The sequence below is a fragment of the Entelurus aequoreus genome, linkage group LG20 (assembly GCF_033978785.1).
Source record: "Entelurus aequoreus isolate RoL-2023_Sb linkage group LG20, RoL_Eaeq_v1.1, whole genome shotgun sequence".
Classification (NCBI taxonomy): domain Eukaryota; kingdom Metazoa; phylum Chordata; class Actinopteri; order Syngnathiformes; family Syngnathidae; genus Entelurus; species Entelurus aequoreus.
In genome coordinates, this window is record NC_084750.1 from 25,129,642 (window position 1) to 25,151,653 (window position 22,012).

Genomic DNA, 22,012 nt, shown 5'->3' on the forward strand with positions numbered 1-22,012 from the left:
CTATTGTGGATCACGGATTTGTATTTTAAACCACCTCGGATACTATATCCTCTTGAAAATGAGAGTCGAGAACGCGAAATGGACATTCACAGTGACTTTTATCTCCACGACAATACATCGGTGAAGCACTTTAGTTTCGGAGCTAACGTGATAGCATCGTGCTTAACTGCGGATAGAAACAGAAGAAACATGCCCCTACTACTATTACTACTATTACTTCTACTATCAGGAGACACCGAACCAAACACTGGACCTGTAAATACACGGTTAATGCTGTCCAGCCTGGCGAAGCCTAGCAATGCTGTTGCTAACGACGCCATTGAAGCTAACTTAGCTACGGGACCTCGACAGAGCTATGCTAAAAACATTAGCTCTCCACCTACGCCAGCCCTCATCTGCTCATCACGACCCGTGCTCACCTGCGTTCCAGCGATCGACGGCGTGACGAAGGACTTCACCCGATCATCGGTGCGGTCGGCGGCTAGCGTCGGCTAGCGCGTCTGCTATCCACCTCAAAGTCCTCCTGGTTGTGTTGCTGGAGCCAGCCGCTAATACACCGATCCCACCTACAGCTTTCTTCTTTGCTGTCTCCATTGTTCATTAAACAAATTGCAAACTTCTTCTTTGCTGTCTCCATTGTTCATTAAACAAATTGCAAAATATTCACTAACACAGATGTCCAGAATACTGTGGAATTTTTCGATGAAAACAGACGCTGTTTGTATTGGGACACAATGGTGTCCCAATACTTCCGTTCAATCCGTGACGTCACGCGCAAACGTCATCATACATAGACGTTTTCAGCCGGAAGTTTCCCGGGAAATTTAAAATTGCACTTTATAAGTTAACCCGGCCGTATTGGCATGTGTTGCAATGTTAAGATTTCATCATTGATATATAAACTATCAGACTGCGTGGTCGCTAGTAGTGGGTTTCAGTAGGCCTTTAAAGCTGACTTTGGAACAACGTTGCAAAATATTTGTATTTGTAAATTGAGACAACGTTAATGTCTAACGTTGGATCAACGTTGTTGGTTGGGAAAATGACCAAATTTCAATGGTCAAATCAAGGTCACAACCTGGCATTGAATAAACGTTGTCAAAAAGCATGTTGTTTCAACGTTGTATTTGTGTTGTAGAATATTGTTTGGGAATTGACCGAATTTCAATGGTCAAATCAATGTCAGAACACAACATTGAGTAAACGTTGTCAAAACTAATTTTGTTTGAATGTTGTATTTGTGTTGTAGAATATTGGTTGGAAAATGACAAAATTCAATGGTCAAATCAACGTCACAACCTAACATTGATGTGTGTTTGGGGTCATTGTCCTGTTGGAACACCCAACTGCGCCCAAGACCCAACCTCCGGGCTGATGATTTTAGGTTGTCCTGAAGAATTTGGCGGTAATCCTTCTGTTTTATTGTCCCATTTACTCTCTGTAAAGCACCAATTCCATTGGCAGCAAAACAGGCCCAGAGCATAATACTACCACCACCATGCTTGACGGTAGGCATGGTGGTCATCGGATTAAAGGCCTCACCTTTTCTCCTCCAAACATATTGCTGGGTATTGTGGCCAAACAGCTCAATTTTTGTTTCATCTGACATCACATGGACAAAGATAAGACATTCTGGAGGAAAGTGCTATGGTCAGATGAAACAAAAATGGAGCTGTTTGGCCAAATACAACTATTTTGCAGCGTTGTTTCAAAGTCAGTTTTAAAGGACATGTACGTATATACAACGTTGTATCAATGTTTTGCGCTGCTGGGATAAAATGACATGCCAGGCCAGATTTGGCTTTGAGTTTGTGTCCTATACAGTACTGCTATTTAATGTCTTGGAAGTGCAACTGCATTGCAAATGAGACTCAAATGTAATAATAAAAGAAGATATAACAACCGGATAGCACATTTTCACATTTTTAAACATTACATTAAAAAATACTATTTAAATATCAATTAGTTCACATTTATTAACACAAAGTATCAGAAATTGATACCGTATCGGTTCAAACATAAAGGTACCCATCCCAATGTGTGACTGTTTTCATGACTCTCATAAATTTGAGTTATTTTCATTTGTATTGCACTGATAGATGGGACTTAATTTGGTTGTTAACAATGACAATAATAGGATTCTATTCTATTTTATTTGGAGTAACGTGACATCACAGTGTTTTAGTTTTCAGCGTGTCAGCACGGTTTGATGAGCTCGGTGCTTTTGTGTATGTGTTGTTTTCACTGGTGGTCATGCAACAGGACAAAGACTGCGTTGAGTATGGACTGCATTGCGTTTAGTCTTGTGATTCCAACAAGAACTTTCTAGAAGGACAGCATATAAACTTGCTCCTGTGTCCGTTTGTCTGCTTTTTAAAAAAAAAATTTAAACATTTTTTATAAACACGCTTTATGACAACCAGATTCACACGCATGTGTTGTCTCTGGCTCCTCCCGGCTTGTATAGCAGAAAACTTGACATGAACTTCTTTTTCCTCCACAGGACCTGTCGCTGCTGCATGGTGTCACCTGCTCATGGGCTGGATGCTAAGATAAACTAAGCTAAGGTAAGGTCATGCTGCATTTTTTTAAAAGTGAATTGATGTTTTATTATTGCCGAGCATCCGTAGTGAGGCTCTTTGTGTTCACTTCCTGCGTCTGCAGACAAGCTTGTTGCTTTGGAGAGACCATCCTGTGGCTCATGTTGTTGTCGCGAGATGATCAAAGTACAATTAGTCTTTGCCTGCTTTGCTTAAAGTTGCACGAGCACAGTTCTACTAGAGGTGCACAAAAAATCGATTCACATCTGAATCGTGATTATTTATCTTGATTCTAAATTGATCAATAATTTTCAATTTATCAATTTCTAAACGTTTTTATGCCATCTTCATGCAACCAAAAGGAGCTTTTCTAACCTGCACCCTGTTTTGAATCAATTTTGAATAGAATCATTACCTCAGGAATCGGAATCAGATTGGATCGTTAGGTTCCCAAAGATTCACATCCCTAATTTCTACGTTTTAGATCAGGGGTCGCCAGCCAGTCAATCTTCGGGACCCTACCAGTCAATCAAAAATTGTTGGTAGAATAAATATGACATCGACACCTCCACCTGATGAATGACTAACAGACCCGCAAACAGGCACACATTTTAACCCCTCGCCTCTCTCTCTTCTGCCGAACTTCTCCCGATTTCCACCCGGACAACAATATTGGGGCTTGCCCTAAAGGCACTACCTGTGGAGTCCGTTACAACCTGTCGTCACGTCCGCTTTTCCTCCATACGAACAGCGTGCCGGCCCAGTCACATAATATATGCGGCTTCTACACGCACACATTAGTGAATGCAAGGCACACTTGATCAACAGCCATACAGGTCACACTGAGGGTGACCGTATAAACAACTTTAACACTGTTACAAATATGCGCCACAATGTGAACCCACACCAAACAAGAATGCCAAACATATTTCGGGAGAACATCCGCACTGTAACACAACATAAACAAAACAGAACAAATACCCAGAATCCCTTGCAGTACTAACTCTTCCGGGACGCTACAATATACACCCCCCGCTACCACCACAGTGTCCCATTTCCCATTTTTGAGAGGTAATCATTGAAGTCGGACATCACTGAAGGCGTAGGTGGGAAACGCACAGCCGCCACTGGTATATATATATATACATATGTATATATGTATGTATATATTGCATTGGTTTTGGCTGAGACAAAGAATTTTGGACTCAAAGTTTGGTGACCACTGTTGTAGATGAAGTGTCTGGACTTTGAGTTAAAGTTGAAGGATTTACATTTCTGTGTACATTTATTGATTTTTTCAAAATTCAACCAATCACAATTTATTTTCATAGCCCTTAATCACAAGTACCTGAAAGGGCTTCACAAACAACAACATCCCCTAAACTCCAAAAGCCTGAGGTGAGAAAAAGAAGAATTGTATAATCAGGGAGAATAAGAATCGCTATTCGGATGCGAATCAATTTTTTGGTGCACTCCTAAAGGTCTGGTGGGCTCTTTGTTTGCAGTGTTGTTAGCATTTAGAAGGCTGCACAAGTCTTCTCTCTGTCTGTGTCTGTTTCTGTGTGTGTGTGTGTGTGTGTGTGTGTGTGTGTGTGTGTGTGTGTGTGTGTGTGTGTGTGTGTGTGTGTGTGTGTGTGTGTGTGTGTGTGTGTGTGTGTGTGTGTGTGTGTGTGTGTGTGTGTGTGTGTGTGTGTGTGTGTGTGTGTGTGTGTGTGTGTGTGTGTGTGTGTGTCTGTGTGTGTGTATGTGTATGTGTATGTGTATGTGTATGTGTATGTGTATGTGTATGTGTATGTGTATGTGTATGTGTATGTGTATGTGTATGTGTATGTGTCTGTGTGTGTGTGTGTGTGTGTGTGTGTGTGTGTGTGTGTCCATTATTTTTGCTTTTTCCTGTGTTTCGGAGCGTCTCCCTTTGTCACGAGAGCGCTGTGGTCAAAGGTCGCGCTGCCGTGACGTCGGCGGTCTCGCTGTCACACGTGTGGTGCGGCGCGGACCGGCAGCCTGTTGCCGTCGGCAGCCTGCGCGGGGACGGCTAGCAGAGCGCGGGGTCAGTGAGCACCGATGACAGGTCGCCCCGCGGGATGATGGGAAGCAGATGGCGGGCTGCACGGCGCCTGCTGGGACCTTCAACGCTGCCTCGAAGCGAGGACGAGTGAAGTTATTGCTGATGCTCACGTCGTTTTCTCATAGATAACAATAGTAAATGTCTTTATTTACTGGCGACATTGTAATTAAGTATGGAGGCGACACCTGACCTATCATTGGTTAGGAGGCTGTGGATTGTGGAGAGTTTCGGCCAATAGGAGTTGAATGCAGATTCACCGTGTCCACAACTTGATACTTTTACGTTTGGACTGATTGCTTTCTTTAAAAAGTATGGAATTTTGAAAAAATATATACAATATTGGTTTTACTTTTAGACCCACCTGCATGTTAGCTTTATCAGCGTCAACATGTTCTCAGTACATTGCACCAGTTTACAACTTTATTCCACTTTGTTTTTTTTTTAAATTAATTTTGATATTGTTTTAAGAATGTGCAATTTGGACACCCCTGCTGTAAAAGAAAAAACATGACTAGTTTTGCGTGTCAGATTTCTTGAGGCTAATTTTTTAATTTGTCAAAAACACATCAAACAAATAAAACATGTACTTATCATTAGCACACAGATTTGTACAATCCCGTTCTAGAGAAATGTCATTTAAAGGTATATTCTGCTGCATGATCAACTAGGAACATACTTGTTTGCGTTTATAGATATTTCTATAAATTTTATGCACCATTGTAATGTGTGTTTATGATGTAATCATGTGTATTTATGATGTAATCATGTGTATTTATGTAAAGGAGGCCACCCAGTGTATTCAGGGCCACTTGTACGTTAGTAAACCGTACTCCCTGATGACCTCAAGAGCAGTACTGGCCATCTGGTTGATAGCCCAGGCTTTTAGCACGGTAGCTAGCACGCTCGTCTCTCTCATGCCGTACGACCCAGGTACAAGTCCCGAGCGGAATGGGGAAAAAACAGGGACTGAACCAAGTGAAACTTGCCAAGGGACATGTAACCAAATATTAACATTGCTGTATGTATACTTTTGACCCAGCAGATTTGCTCACATTTTCAGTAGACCCATAATAGATTCATAAAAAAACATGCATATATGCATACAGATGTATATATGTATGCATATATGCATACATATATACATATGTATGTATATATGTATGCATATATGCATACATATGTATGCATATATGCATACATATGTATGTATATGCATACATATGTATATGTGTGTATATATATATGCATACATATGTATATATGTGTATACTGTATATATATGCATACATATGTATATATGTGTGTGTATATATATATATCTATATATATATATGCATACATATGTATATATGTGTGTGTGTATATATATATATATATATGCGTACATATGTATATATGTGTATATATTTATAATATGCGTACATATGTATATGTGTGTAAATATATATATATATATATATATATATATATATATATATATATATATATATATGCGTACATATGTGTATATGTGTGTATATATATATGTGTGTATGTATATGTATGCGTACATATGTATATATATATATGCGTATATATGTATATATATATATGCGTACATATGTATATATGGGTATATATATGCGTGCATATGTATATATGGGTATATATGCGTGCATATGTATATATGGGTATATATATATGCGTGCATATGTATATATGGGTATATATATGCGTGCATATGTATATATGGGTATATATATGCGTGTATATATGCGTACATGTATATATGCGTACATATGTATATATGTATGCGTATATATATGCATACATACGTATGTATATATGCATACATATGCACAGTATATATGTATGTATATTTGCATACATATGTACAGTATGTACGTATGTATATTTGCATACATATGTATATACGTATGTATATATGCATACATTTGTGTATGTATGTTTATACTGTATGTGTGCATATGTGTATGTATTTGTGTATATATATTGTGTAATTTATTTTTTAAATGTGAATAGAATTAGTCGTGATGAATAGGAATTGCGATTCAAATGTGAATCGATATTTGCACCCGTTATAAGTGTCCTCAATTGAACAATATTGAAGTTAAAAGAACACACGTTTCAATATAAACAAGTGTCAAGTATGTATATTACTTACACAAAGTATGTAATAAGTGTGTCCGCATCACTCAACTTACTGCGTCATGAGCTCTTTGAAAGTAACTAAATGATCTATGAGGACATTTCTGAAGAACAGAGATAACTTCTGTGTACAAAATGTACAGTTTTTTGATGAATCTCAGCCATCAGGTGATCACATGATCAGCTTCTTAGAAGTGTTGTGATGTTTTCCAGTAGAATTGTTCAGCTGTAAGAATAAAGCATGTTTCCATGGTGACTGATCCCATGTTTGCAGATTAGCACAACCCTTTCTTTGTCTGCTCTTAAGTTCAAGCAGCAAAAAAAAAAGTTGACTATTTGTTAATTAACCTGTTTACACTCGTGGTGTTAAAGGGGGCGGAGCCATCCTGTCAGACTGCTAGGTCTTGTTCTGCGGCGGACTGATGAAAAGAGGCCGCATGTCGTCGTGTTTCTTGTTAATCCCCCGCGGTCATGACCACACCACAACTGCTGACACACGCACAAAACCTCGCGGAAATGGCGCCGCGTCCTCTGCGGGCCAGCCCCCGCGGGCTACGCTAATCCCGCTCTGGTCACGGCGGCGAGATTGCTGCTCAAAGCTCCTTGCCGGGCCCACTTCAAAGTGTCTGCAAGGACGCGTCTTTGTGAGCTGGATGCTAATGACGTGCAGCAGCTCAGTGTTCACCTCAGCCTCTTTTCCTTCTTCTACTTCTTTTTCTCAGGCGGCTTCTTGAGAGCTTTTGTCTTCTTGCTCCTTAAAGGAAACTGAACTTTTTGGGGAATTTTGCCTGCCACTCACAATCCTCACGTAAGACGAGAAGAAATATTTTTTTTCTTTTCGTAAAATACGGCAATTACGAGGTGGCTAACAATGCAGCTAATAGGAGTCCACTATTTAAAATAAAAATGTCTAAAAGGTGCCAACAATACTCCATTTACATGTCGTGACCTGAATATTATCTAGTATTAGCGATATTGTTATTATCAGCGCCAACGCAGATTACTTTTAGCGGCACATTGATCACAGAGAGCCAAACTAGCTCATGCTGCTATATTGACATACTGAGCTGCTGCATCGCCTCTGAGTTGGTGAAAGTTAATTCTAGATTATAAATCATGCCTCTCACCTGGATAGTACAAAGTTGTGGACATAAACCCACAAGTTGGTCAACTTTGACATCCAATTTAGACCCAGAGATGGCGAGAAAGACAGCAAAAGACACTTGTTTTGGCCTTTTTTTCTTTCAACCTTTTTTGAGGATTATGATTAATTCTTCATTTAAACAGGAAGATATATATATATATATATATATATATATATATATATATATATATATATATATATATATATATATATATATATATATATATATATATATATATATATATATATATATATATACACTACCGTTCAAAAGTTTGGGGTCACATTGAAATGTCCTTATTTTTGAAGGAAAAGCACTGTACTTTTCAATGAAGATAACTTTAAACTAGTCTTAACTTTAAAGAAATACACTCTATACATTGCTAATGTGGTAAATGACTATTCTAGCTGCAAATGTCTGGTTTTTGGTGCAATATCTACATAGGTGTATAGAGGCCCATTTTCAGCAACTATCACTCCAGTGTTCTAATGGTACAATGTGTTTGCTCATTGGCTCAGAAGGCTAATTGATGATTAGAAAACCTTTGTGCAATCATGTTCACACATCTGAAAACAGTTTAGCTCGTTACAGAAGCTACAAAACTGACCTTCCTTTGAGCAGATTGAGTTTCTGGAGCATCACCTTTGTGGGGTCAATTAAACGCTCAAAATGGCCAGAAAAAGAGAACTTTCATCTGAAACTCGACAGTCTATTCTTGTTCTTAGAAATGAAGGCTATTCCACAAAATTGTTTGGGTGACCCCAAACTTTTGAACGGTAGTATATATATATATATATATATATATATATATATATATATATATATATATATATATATATATATATATATATATATATATATATACACACACACACATTTTGGACAAATCTCATTCAATGCATTTTCTTTATTTTCATGATTATTTACATTGTAGATTGTCACTGAAGGCATCAAACCTATGAATGAACATGTGGAGTTATGTACTTAACAAAAAAATAGCTTGAATATAGTCAGGACACACGTTTGAATCAGGACTTTGGGAAGGCCATTCTAAAACCTTAATTCTAGCCTGATTTAGCCATTTCTTTACCATTTTTGATGTGTGTTTGGGGTCATTGTCCTGTTGGAACACCCAACTGCGCCCAAGACCCAACCTCCGGGCTGATGAATTTAGGTTGTCCTGAAGAATTTGGAGGTAATCCTCCTTTTTCATTATCCCATTTACTCTCTGTAAAGCACCAGTTCCGTTGGCAGCAAAACAAGCCCAGAGCATAATACTACCACCACTATGCTTGATGGTAGGGATGGTGTTCCTGGGATTAAAGGCCTCACCTTTTCTCCTCCAAACATATTGCTGGGTATTGTGGCCAAACAGCTCAATTTATGTTTCATCTGACATCACATGGACAAAGATAAGACCTTCTGGAGGAAAGTTATGTGGTCAGATGAAACAAAAATTGAGCTGTTTGGCCACAATACCCAGCAATATGTTTGGAGGAGAAAAGGTGAGGCCTTTAATCCCAGGAACACCACTCCTACCGTCAAGCATGGTGGTGGTAGTATTATGCTCTGGGCCTGTTTTTCTGCCAATGGAATTGGTGCTTTACAGAGAGTAAATGGGACAACGAAAAAGGAGGATTACCTCCAAATTCTTCAGGACAACCTAAATTCATTAGCCCGGAGGTTGGGTCTTGGGCGCAGTTGGGTGTTCCAACAGGACAATGACCCCAAACACACGTCAAAAGTGGTAAAGGGATGGCTAAATCAGGCTAGAATTAAGGTTTTAGAATGGCCTTCCCACCTGACTTAAACGTGTGGACAATGCTGAAGAAACAAGTCCATGTCAGAAAACCAACAAATTTAGCTGAACTGCACCAATTTTGTCAAGAGGAGTGGTCAAAAATTCAACCAGAATCTTGTGGATGGCTACCAAAAGCGCCTTATTGCAGTGAAACTTGCCAAGGGACATGTAATCAAATATTAACATTGCTGTATGTATACTTTTGACCCAGCAGATTTGCTCACATTTTCAGTAGACCCATAATAAATTCATAAAAGAACCAAACTTCATGAATGTTTTTTGTGACCAACAAATATGTGCTCCAATCACTCTATCACAAAAAAATGATTGGAAACTCAAGCCAGCCATGACATTATGTTCTTTACAAGTGTATGTAAACTATTGACCACGATTGTATACAGGTATACAGTATATGGTTTTGATTTGATGTCACGTATAAAAAAAAACCAACTCTTTTTCAAGATGTGGCGGCAATAAAAATTCCGGGACGGTGCGCCACATTCAATTACATTGAGGGGAAACCTTGGTATGATAATATTTGTTTTAATACTTGATACTAATAAAGTTAAAAGTATGCAATTTCATGCGGTACAACTTTCTGTCAAAATGGAAAATACTAATATATTAAGAAATATAAGGTCATTTATAGACTCATATTTCTTTCTAGGTGTTTGCGGGCCACATAAAATGATGTGGCGGGCCACGTAAAATGATGTGGCGGGCCAGATCTTCCCCCTGGCCTTGAGTTTGACACATTTGTGAAACTCGATGGCTCTCTCTCAAATAAAATACTGTCATTTTGCACTTTAACTCGCCCGCGTTTTTAATGTTGAATTGACCACTCCAGTTGGCCCCTCCCCTTCCGCCATGCCGCCATGCTGGCGGCTATTGAGGGTGCAGAGTGTGGCACTTATGTACTCGCGCTCGCTCTTCTGAGTGCGTACGTGATGACAAGTGCGTCTCACGTGGGGCTTCTCCACTGGCGAGTGCCGCCACCAAGACCATGGTGCTCGTCCTCCCTCGCCACGTCTTTCTCCTCTCGCCGTCTTCACCTTCCTTGCTTAGCCCTCGCTCATCTGTTGTTTCCGTAACAAGGCGATGGAGGCGTCATGAGAGGAGGGCCCGCTAAGCTCTTTCCGAAGGGTTCACGCCGCGCTCCTTTGCCGCCACCGTAATTACGTCTGAAACGAGCAGCTCTGGGAAGCTTCAGCGCCGCCACAACGTCGTTACCGACCGCCTTTCAACCGCCGTAGCTAAGTCGCCTTGGCACCGCCGCGTGGCGCTGATTGGCGGGGGAGGACAGGAAGGACAAGACGACGGCGAAAAGAAGCGGCGTGCAAATTGGGGCTCTCGTCACCGGGCGGCCATCTTGATGTGTGACGTGACGCTGCGTGAAAAATCAAAGTGCTGCGCTAATTGGCGCCGGCTTCCTGTCAGCGCTAAATACTGAAAGAGCGGCCAATGGAAAGTTCTGGTTTTTCTTGTTAGAACGTCAACTCTGCTGCGCTCAGGACGTACTATTGCTTGTTTCCTGCACCTCCAATCTAAAGAAGGAAATCATCAATTAAACAAACTACATATAACACTACCTTTGACTCAACATGTACACCTACATTTTACTCGTGTTATTATGTGTACAACTACATTTTACACGTGTCAATGTGTATACAACTACATTTTACACGTGTTAATGTGTGTACAACTACATTTTACACGTGTTAATGTGTGTACACCTACATTTTACTCGTGTTAATGTGTGTACAACTACATTTTACTCGTGTTATTATGTGTACACCTACATTTTACTCGTGTTGTGTACAACTACATTTTACTCGTGTTATTGTGTGTACACCTACATTTTACACATGTTAATGTGTGTACACCTACATTTTACACGTTCGTGTGTACAACTACATTTTACACGTGCTAATGTGTGTACAACTACATTTTACACGTGTTAAATGTGTGTACAATGACATTTTACACGTGTTAAATGTGTGTACAACTACATTTTACACGTGTTAATGTGTGTACACCTACATATTACACGTGTTAATGTGTGTACAACTACATATTACACGTGTTAATGTGTGTACAACTACATTTTACACGTGTTAATGTGTGTACACCTACATTTTACACGTGTTAATGTGTGTACAACTACATTTTACACATGTCAATGTGTGTACACCTACATTTTACACGTGTCGATGTGTGTACACCTACATTTTACATTTGTTAAATGTGTGTACAACTACATTTTACACGTGTCAATGTGTGTACACCTACATTTTACACGTGTCAATGTGTGTACACCTACATTTTACACGTGTCAATGTGTGTACACCTACATTTTACACGTGTTAATGTGTGTACACTTACATTTTACACATGTTAGTGTGTACACCTACATTTTACACGTGCTAATGTGTGTACACCTACATTTTACACGTGCTAATGTGTGTACAATTACATTTACCTGTGTTAATGTGTGTACACCTACATTTTACACGTGTCAATGTGTGTACACCTACATTTTACACGTGTCAATGTGTGTACACCTACATTTTACACGTGTCAATGTGTGTACACCTACATTTTACACGTGTCAATGTGTGTACACCTACATTTTACACGTGTCAATGTGTGTACAACTACATTTTACACGTGTCAATGTGTGTACAACTACATTTTACACATGCTAATGTGTGTACAACTACATTTTACACATGCTAATGTGTGTACAACTACATTTTACACATGCTAATGTGTGTACAACTACATTTTACACATGCTAATGTGTGTACAACTACATTTTACACATGCTAATGTGTGTACAACTACATTTTACACATGCTAATGTGTGTACAACTACATTTTACACGTGTTAATGTGTGTACAACTACATTTTACACGTGTTAATGTGTGTACAACTACGTTTTTACACGCGTTAGTGAGTGTACAACTAAATTTTACACGTGTTAATGTGTGTACACCTACATTTTACACGTGATAGATGTGTGTACACCTACATTTTACACTGTGTTAAATGTGTGTACACCTACATTTTACACTGTGTTAAATGTGTGTACAACTACATTTTACACGTGTTAATGTGTGTGCACCTACATTTTACACGTGTCAATGTGTGTACACCTACATTTTACATTTGTTAAATGTGTGTACAACTACATTTTACACATGCTAATGTGTGTACACCTACATTTTACACGTGCTAATGTGTGTACACCTACATTTTACACGTGCTAATGTGTGTACAACTACATTTACCCGTGTCAATGTGTGTACACCTACATTTTACACGTGTCAATGTGTGTACACCTACATTTTACACGTGTCAATGTGTGTACAACTACATTTTACACGTGTCAATGTGTGTACAACTACATTTACCCGTGTCAATGTGTGTACACCTACATTTTACACGTGTCAATGTGTGTACACCTACATTTTACACGTGTCAATGTGTGTACAACATTTTACACGCGTTAATGTATGTACAACTACGTTTTTACACGCGTTAGTGAGTGTACAACTAAATTTTACACGTGTTAATGTGTGTACACCTACATTTTACACGTGTTAATGTGTGTACACCTACATTTTACACGTTAATGTGTGTACACCTACATTTTACACGTGTTAATGTGTGTACACCTACATTTTACACGTGTCAATGTGTGTACACCTACATTTTACACGTGTCAATGTGTGTACAACTACATTTTACACGTGTCAATGTGTGTACACCTACATTTTACACATGTTAATGTGTGTACAACTACATTTTACACGCGTTAATGTGTGTACAACAACATTTTACATGCGTTAATGTATGTACAACTACGTTTTTACACGCGTTAGTGAGTGTACAACTAAATTTTACACGCGTTAATGTGTGTACACCTACATTTTACACGTGATAAATGTGTGTACACCTACGTTTTACACGTGATAAATGTGTGTACACCTACATTTTACACTGTTAAATGTGTGTACAACTACATTTTACACGTTAGTGAGAGTACAACTACATTTTACACGTGTTAAATGTGTGTACAATTACATTTTACACGTGTTAAATGTGTGTGCACCTACATTTTACACGTGTTAATGTGTGTGCACCTACATTTTACACGTGTTAATGTGTGTACAACTACATTTTACACGTGTTAATGTGTGTACACCTACATATTACATGTGTTAATGTGTGTACACCTACATTTTACACGTGTTAATGTGTGTACAACTACATTTTACACGTGTTAATGTGTGTACACCTACATTTTACATTTGTTAAATGTGTGTACAACTACATTTTACACATGTCAATATGTGTACACCTACATTTTACACGTGTCAATGTGTGTACACCTACATTTTACATTTGTTAAATCTGTGTACAACTACATTTTACACGTGTCAATGTGTGTACACCTACATTTTACACGTGTCAATGTGTGTACACCTACATTTTACACGTGTCAATGTGTGTACACCTACATTTTACACGTGTCAATGTGTGTACACCTACATTTTACACGTGTCAATGTGTGTACACCTACATTTTACACGTGTCAACGTGTGTACACCTACATTTTACATGTGTTAATGTGTGTACACCTACATTTACACGTGTTAATGTGTGTACACCTACATTTTACACGTGTCAATGTGTGTACACCTACATTTTACACGTGCTAATGTGTGTACAACTACATTTTACACGTGCTAATGTGTGTACACCTACATTTTACCCCTGTTAATGTGTGTACACCTACATTTTACACGTGTCAATGTGTGTACAACTACATTTTACACGTGTCAATGTGTGTACACCTACATTTTACACGTGTTAATGTGTGTACAACTACATTTTACACGCGTTAATGTATGTACAACTACGTTTTTACACGCGTTAGTGAGTGTACAACTAAATTTTACACGTGTTAATGTGTGTACACCTACATTTTACACGTGATAAATGTGTGTACACCTACATTTTACACTGTGTTAAATGTGTGTACAACTACATTTTACACGTTAGTGAGAGTACAACTACATTTTACACGTGTTAAATGTGTGTACAATTACATTTTACACTGTGTTAAATGTGTGTACAACTACATTTTACACGTTAGTGAGAGTACAACTACATTTTACACGTGTTAAATGTGTGTACAATTACATTTTACACGTGTTAATGTGTGTGCACCTACATTTTACACGTGTTAATGTGTGTGCACCTACATTTTACACGTGTTAATGTGTGTAAAACTACATTTTACTCGTGTTAATGTGTGTACACCTACATTTTACACTTTACATGTGTTAGGGAGTATACAACTACATTTTACACGTGTTAGTGAGTGTACTACTACGTTCTACACGTCTTAACGTGTGTACAATTGCATTGTACACGTGTTAGCGGGTGTACATCTACATAATACACGTGTGTACAACTACATAATACATGTGTTAACGTGGGTACAACTGCATTTGACATGTATTAGGTTGTGTGCGTGTGCATGTGTGTGCCTGTACAACTACATTTGGAATGTTATTGTGTATGTTCAACTACATTTTCCTTGAATTAGTGTGTGTACCACTGCATTTTACATTTGTCTGTGTGTACAACTAGATTTTACGTGTGTGCGTGTGTGTGCGTGTGCGCGCAACTAGACTTCACATGTTGGTGTGCATGCATGTGCGTTTGCTCGCAGATGCTCCATCCTTCCAAGGTTAAAAGTGAAAGTAACGTCAGCATTGACCAATCAGGTACAACACATAAACCCCGCCCCCTCCTGCCTTGGGAATGCTAATAGACTTGAAGATGTCTGCTGGAGCTTCTCATCCAGAGGTGAACTCTCGTCTCCTGAAGGACAATTTATGGACGCTCACGCAGAGTTGCAGGCTTTGGCACAGCAGGAAGCCTGCGCTCGTCCTTGTGGTCCATTTCTGGAACACACACTGGAACAAAATCCATTTTCTGTTTCTCTAACCCCACAATCCAAAACCTCTTCTTAATAACAATAATAACCCATAAAAACACATTTATGTCAGGGCACCGCAAATAGTCTCTTTTTGTTAATGCTTGTGTGTGCAGACTTGAACTTGGACCACGTTGAGGAAAAGATTCATCCAAGTTGAGACATTGTGAGTTAAAATCCATATTTGAATCCACTATTATTTTGCCAGTTTTAAAAATTAGTAGACTTCTACTAGACTTTTTCACCGAGGGTGCACAAAAAGGTCGATTCACATCCAAATTCCAATTCTTATTCATCCCGTTTCTAAATCGATTAAAAATGATAAAAAATCAATAAAATTGTTTTTTAATATTTTCTATTTTTTTGTGCACCCCTAGTGGAAAAGTGTAGTAAACTAACTGCTAAAAATGGTACCGCGTTAAAACATGGATTCTAACTCACAATGTCTTAAATTGGCTTAAAAAAATATATCCATAAATATATATATGTATATGTGTATACATGTGTGTATATTTATGTATATGGATGTGTATATATATGTATATAATTATGTATATATATGTATGCATGTATGTCTATACGTCTGTGTGTGTGTGTGTGTGTGTGTGTGTGTGTGTGTGTGTGTGTATATAAATATATATATGTATGTATATACACTACCGTTCAAAAGTTTGGGGTCACATTGAAATGTCCTTATTTTTGAAGGAAAAGCACTGTACTTTTCAATGAAGATAACTTTAAACTAGTCTTAACTTTAAAGAAATACACTCTATACATTACTAATGTGGTAAATGACTATTCTAGCTGCAAATGTCTGGTTTTTGGTGCAATATCTACATAGGTGTATAGAGGCCCATTTCCAGCAACTATCACTCCACTGTTCTAATGGTACAATGTGTTTGCTCATTGGCTCAGAAGGCTAATTGATGATTAGAAAACCCTTGTGCAATCATGTTCACACATCTGAAAACAGTTTAGTTCGTTACAGAAGCCACAAAACTGACCTTCCTTTGAGCAGATTGAGTTTCTGGAGCATCACCTTTGTGGTGTCAATTAAACGCTCAAAATGGCCAGAAAAAGAGAACTTTCATCTGAAACTCGACAGTCTATTCTTGTTCTTAGAAATGAAGGCTATTCCACAAAATTGTTTGGGTGACCCCAAACTTTTGAACGGTAGTGTATATATATTATATATATATATATATCCATCTATCCATTTTCTACCGCTTATTCCCTTCGGGGTCGCGGGGGGGCGCTGGAGCCTATCTCAGCTACAATCGGGCGGAGTATATATATATATATATATATATATATATATATATATATATATATATATATATATATATATATATATATATATATATATATATATACACTACCGTTCAAAAGTTTGGGGTCACATTGAAATGTCCTTATTTTTGAAGGAAAAGCACTGTACTTTTCAATGAAGATAACTTTAAACTAGTCTTAACTTTAAAGAAATACACTCTATACATTGCTAATGTGGTAAATGACTATTCTAGCTGCAAATGTCTGGTTTTTAGTGCAATATCTACATTGGTGTATAGAGGCCCATTTCCAGCAACTATCACTCCAGTGTTCTAATGGTACAATGTTTTTGCTCATTGGCTCAGAAGGCTAATTGATGATTAGAAAATGTATGTATATATATATGTATATATATATATATATATATGTCTGTATGTATATATATATGTCTGTATGTATGTATATATGTATATGTCTATATGTATGTATATATATGTGTGTATGTATATATGTATGTATGTACAGTATATATATACAGTATGTATGTATGTATATATATGTATGTATGTATATACAGGGATATGTATGTATGTATATATATATGTATATGTCTATATGTTTATGTATGTATGTATATATGTGTATATATATATGTATATATTTATGTATATATGTATGTATGTATGTACAGTATGTATATATATATATATATATATATATATATATATATATATATATATATATATATATATATATATATATATAGTTTTTATAGATTTTTCAATGTTATGAATCCATTTAGAATCGTAATGAATAAGAATTGCAATTTGGCTGTTAATGTGTTCATGTGCAGCCCTCGTAAAAATGTTGTTTTCTGTTAACTGCTGAAATGGTATCGCGGTAAAATTTGGAATCTCTCAACCTCGGGGAAACATTTTTTTTTATATTCTGAATTTATTTTTTTATGCACCCCTAGTGAAAAAGTGTAGTAGAAGTCTACTAATGTAGTTTTTTTTGTTAAAACATGGATTTGAACTCCAAATGAGGCCAAAACTAACCCAGACCGACTGTGTGTGACAAAGCGTGTTGTGGGGACACCAGTGCACGGTTGCAGCTGCATACTTGAGCCTGCGTGTTGATTGTTGGTGCGCGGTTGGATGCAGAATACAAAGTTGCATCTTCATTCATTCATTCATCCTATGAAGATGTGATGTTCATGCGCTCAGAAGCACCTGAGACTGCCCACGTTGCCATCCTGCACCCTTCAGAGGATGCTTGTGAGGAAACGTGCTCCCAGTGGGCGTGACCCTTCCCTCAAAGCTGCCGTGGAGCTCGTGAATAATTCATGAGGGCGCGATGGCGAGAGGAATACGGCGTTCCCGTCCGTGGAAGTGTTGGATTCCTTTCCTTTGTCGTCGTTCTCCTCCTCTGCCTGCCTCACGACCTTCATCAGCCTGTGCGGCCCTTAATTGACTCCTCATCCTCGCCCGTGCTAATTGGCTCTTAATCACCGTTTACTTGCTTGTTTTCATATGCAAATGAGCTGTGTGAGCTCCCAGGCCTCTGTGCACGCTGTCAATCAACCTAAGGGACCGCCCCCAATCTCAATTCATGAGGTCCACCATTTATCCATCTGTATGAAATAATAATAACATTCAGCATTTAGCTAGTATCACTCTGTTGTGCGTGTACGTACACCTGTAGACAACGTCGGCTTCATGATGATGTTTCCTGGTAAACAAAGCTGCCCTTAAATGTCTATGATGAGGTTTCCTGGTAACGTGTCGTATGATGATCTTTCCTGGTAACGTATGAAGTAGTGTTTCCTGGTAACATATGTGTTATGATGATCTTTCCTGGTAACGTATGAAGTAGTGTTTCCTGGTAACATGTGTTATGATGATGTTTCCTGGTAACGTATGAAATAGTGTTTCCTGGTAACATATGTGTTATGATGATGTTTCCTGGTAACGTATGAAGTTTAATGTTTCCTGGTAACATATGTGTTATGATGATGTTTCCTGGTAACGTATGAAGTATGCTTCCTGGGAACATGTGTTATGATGATCTTTCCTGGTAACGTATGAAGTAGTGTTTCCTGGTAACATGTGTTATGATGATGTTTCCTGGTAAGGTATGAAGTAGTGTTTCCTGGTAACATATGTGTTATGATGATGTTTCCTGGTAACGTATGAAGTAGTGTTTCCTGGTAACATATGTGTTATGATGATGTTTCCTGGTAACGTATGAAGTAGTGTTTCCTGGTAACATATGTGTTATGATGATGTTTCCTGGTAACGTATGAAGTGTAATGTTTCCTGGTAACATATGTGTTATGATGATGTTTCCTGGTAACGTATGAAGTATGCTTCCTGGTAACATATGTGTTATGATGATGTTTCCTGGTAACGTATGAAGTAGTGTTTCCTGGTAACATGTGTTATGATGATGTTTCCTGGTAACGTATGAAGTAGTGTTTCCTGGTAACATATGTGTTATGATGTTTCCTGGTAACGTATGAAGTATAATGTTTCCTGGTAACATATGTTATGATGATGTTTTCTGGTAACGTATGAAGTATGCTTCCTGGTAACATATGTGTTATGATGATGTTTCCTGGTAACATATTAAGTAGTGTTTCCTGGTAACATATGTGTTATGATGATGTTTCCTGGTAACGTATGAAGTAGTGTATCCTGGTAACATATGTGTTATGATGATGTTTCCTGGTAACATATGAAGTATAATGTTTCCTGTTAACATATGTGTTATGATGATGTTTCCTGGTAACGTATGAAGTATGCTTCCTGGTAACATATGTGTTATGATGATGTTTCCTGGTAACGTATGAAGTAGTGTTTCCTGGTAACATATGTGTTATGATGATGTTTCCTGGTAACGTATGAAGTAATGTTTCTTGGCAACATATGTTATGATGATGTTTCCTGGTAACGTATGAAGTATAATGTTTCCTGGCAACGTATGAAGTATAATGTTTCCTGGTAACATATGTGTTATGATGTCTCCTGGTAATATATGTGTTATGATGATGTCTCTTGGTAACGTATGTGGGATGATGATGTTTCCTGGTAACATATATGTTATGATGTCTCCTGGTAACATATGTGTCTCTTGGTAACGTATGTGGGATGATGATGTCTCCTGGTAACGTACGTACGATGATGATGTTTCCTGGTAACGTATATGGGATGATGTTTCCTGGTAACGTATGTGGGATGATAATGTTTCCTTGTAACGTATGAAGTTTAATGTTTCCTGGTAACATATGTGTTATGATGTTTCCTGGTAATATGTGTTATGATGATGTCTCTTGGTAACGTATGTGGGACGATGATGTTTCCTGGTAACATATATGTTATGATGTCTCCTGGTAACATATGTGTCTCTTGGTAACGTATGTGGGATGATGATGTCTCCTGGTAACGTACGTACGATGATGATGGTTCCTGGTAACGTATATGGGATGATGTTTCCTGGTAACATATGTGGGATGATAATGTTTTCTGGTAACGTATGAAGTATGTTTCCTAGTAACATATATGTTATATTGATGTCTCCTGGTAACGTATGTGGGATGATGATGTCTCCTGGTAACGTATGTGGGATGATGATGTTTCCTGGTAACGTATGTGGGATGATGATGTCTCCTGGTAACGTATGTGGGATTATGATTTCTCCTGGTAACGTACGTAGGATGATGATGTTTCCTGGTAACGTGTGGTGGTATGATGTTTCCTGGTAACGTGTGGTATGATGATGATTCCTGGTAACATGTGGTATGATGATGATTCCTGGTAACATGTGGTATGATGTTTCCTGGTAACGTGTTGTATGATGTTTCCTGATAACATATGTGGTATGATGTTTCCTGATAACATATGTGGTATGATGTTTCCTGATAACATATGTGGTATGATGTTTCCTAATAAGATATGTGGTATGATGTTTCCTGATAACATATGTGGTATGATGTTTCCTCATAAGATATGTGGTATGATGTTTCCTCATAAGATATGTGGTATGATGTTTTCTGGTAACATATGTGGTATGATAATGTTTCCTGGTAATGTATAGTATGTTTTTTTCCTGGTAACATATGAGGTATGATAATGCTTCCTGGGAACATATGAGGTATGATTATGTTTCGTGGTAACATATGAGGTATGATATTGTTTCGTGGTAACATATGTGGTATGATAATGTTTTGTGGTAACATGTGGTATGATAATGTTTCGTGGTAACATGTGGTATGATAATGTTTCGTGGTAACATATGTGGTATGATAATGTTTCGTGGTAACATATGTGGTATGATAATGTTTCCTGGTAACATATGTGGTATGATAATGCTTCCTGGTAACATATGTGGTATACTAATGTTTCCTGGTAACTTGTGGTTAGATAATGTTTCCTGGTAACATATGTGGTATGATGGTGTTTCCTGGTAACATGTGGTATGATGATGTTTCCTGGTAACATGTATGGAATGATAATGTTTCCTGGTAACATGTGTGGGGATGATATTGTTTCGTGGTAACATATGTGGTATGATAATGTTTCGTGGTAACATATGTGGTATGATAATGTTTCGTGGTAACATGTGGTATGATAATGTTTCGTGGTAACATATGTGGTATGATAATGTTTCGTGGTAACATGTGGTATGATAATGTTTCGTGGTAACATATGTGGTATGATAATGTTTCGTGGTAACATATGTGGTATGATGTTTCCTGGTAACATATGTGGTATGACCATGTTTCGTGGTAACATATGTGGTATGAGGATGTTTCCTGGTAACATACGCTATATTGCCAAAAGTATTTGGCCACCCATCCAAACGATGAGAATCAGGTGTCCTAATCACTTGGCCCGGTGTACAAAATCAAGCACTTAGGCATGGAGACTGTTTCTACAAACATTTGTGAAAGAATGGGCCGCTCTCAGTGATTTCCAGCGTGGAACTGTCATAGGATGCCACCCGTGCAACAAATCCAGTCGTGAAATTTC

At 38.1% G+C, this 22,012-nt stretch overlaps 1 pseudogene; it reads left to right on the forward strand.

Moving 5' to 3' along the window:
• LOC133635718 (semaphorin-6D-like) overlaps window positions 1-22,012 on the forward strand; it is a 259,415-nt pseudogene that overhangs the window by 123,349 nt on the left and 114,054 nt on the right.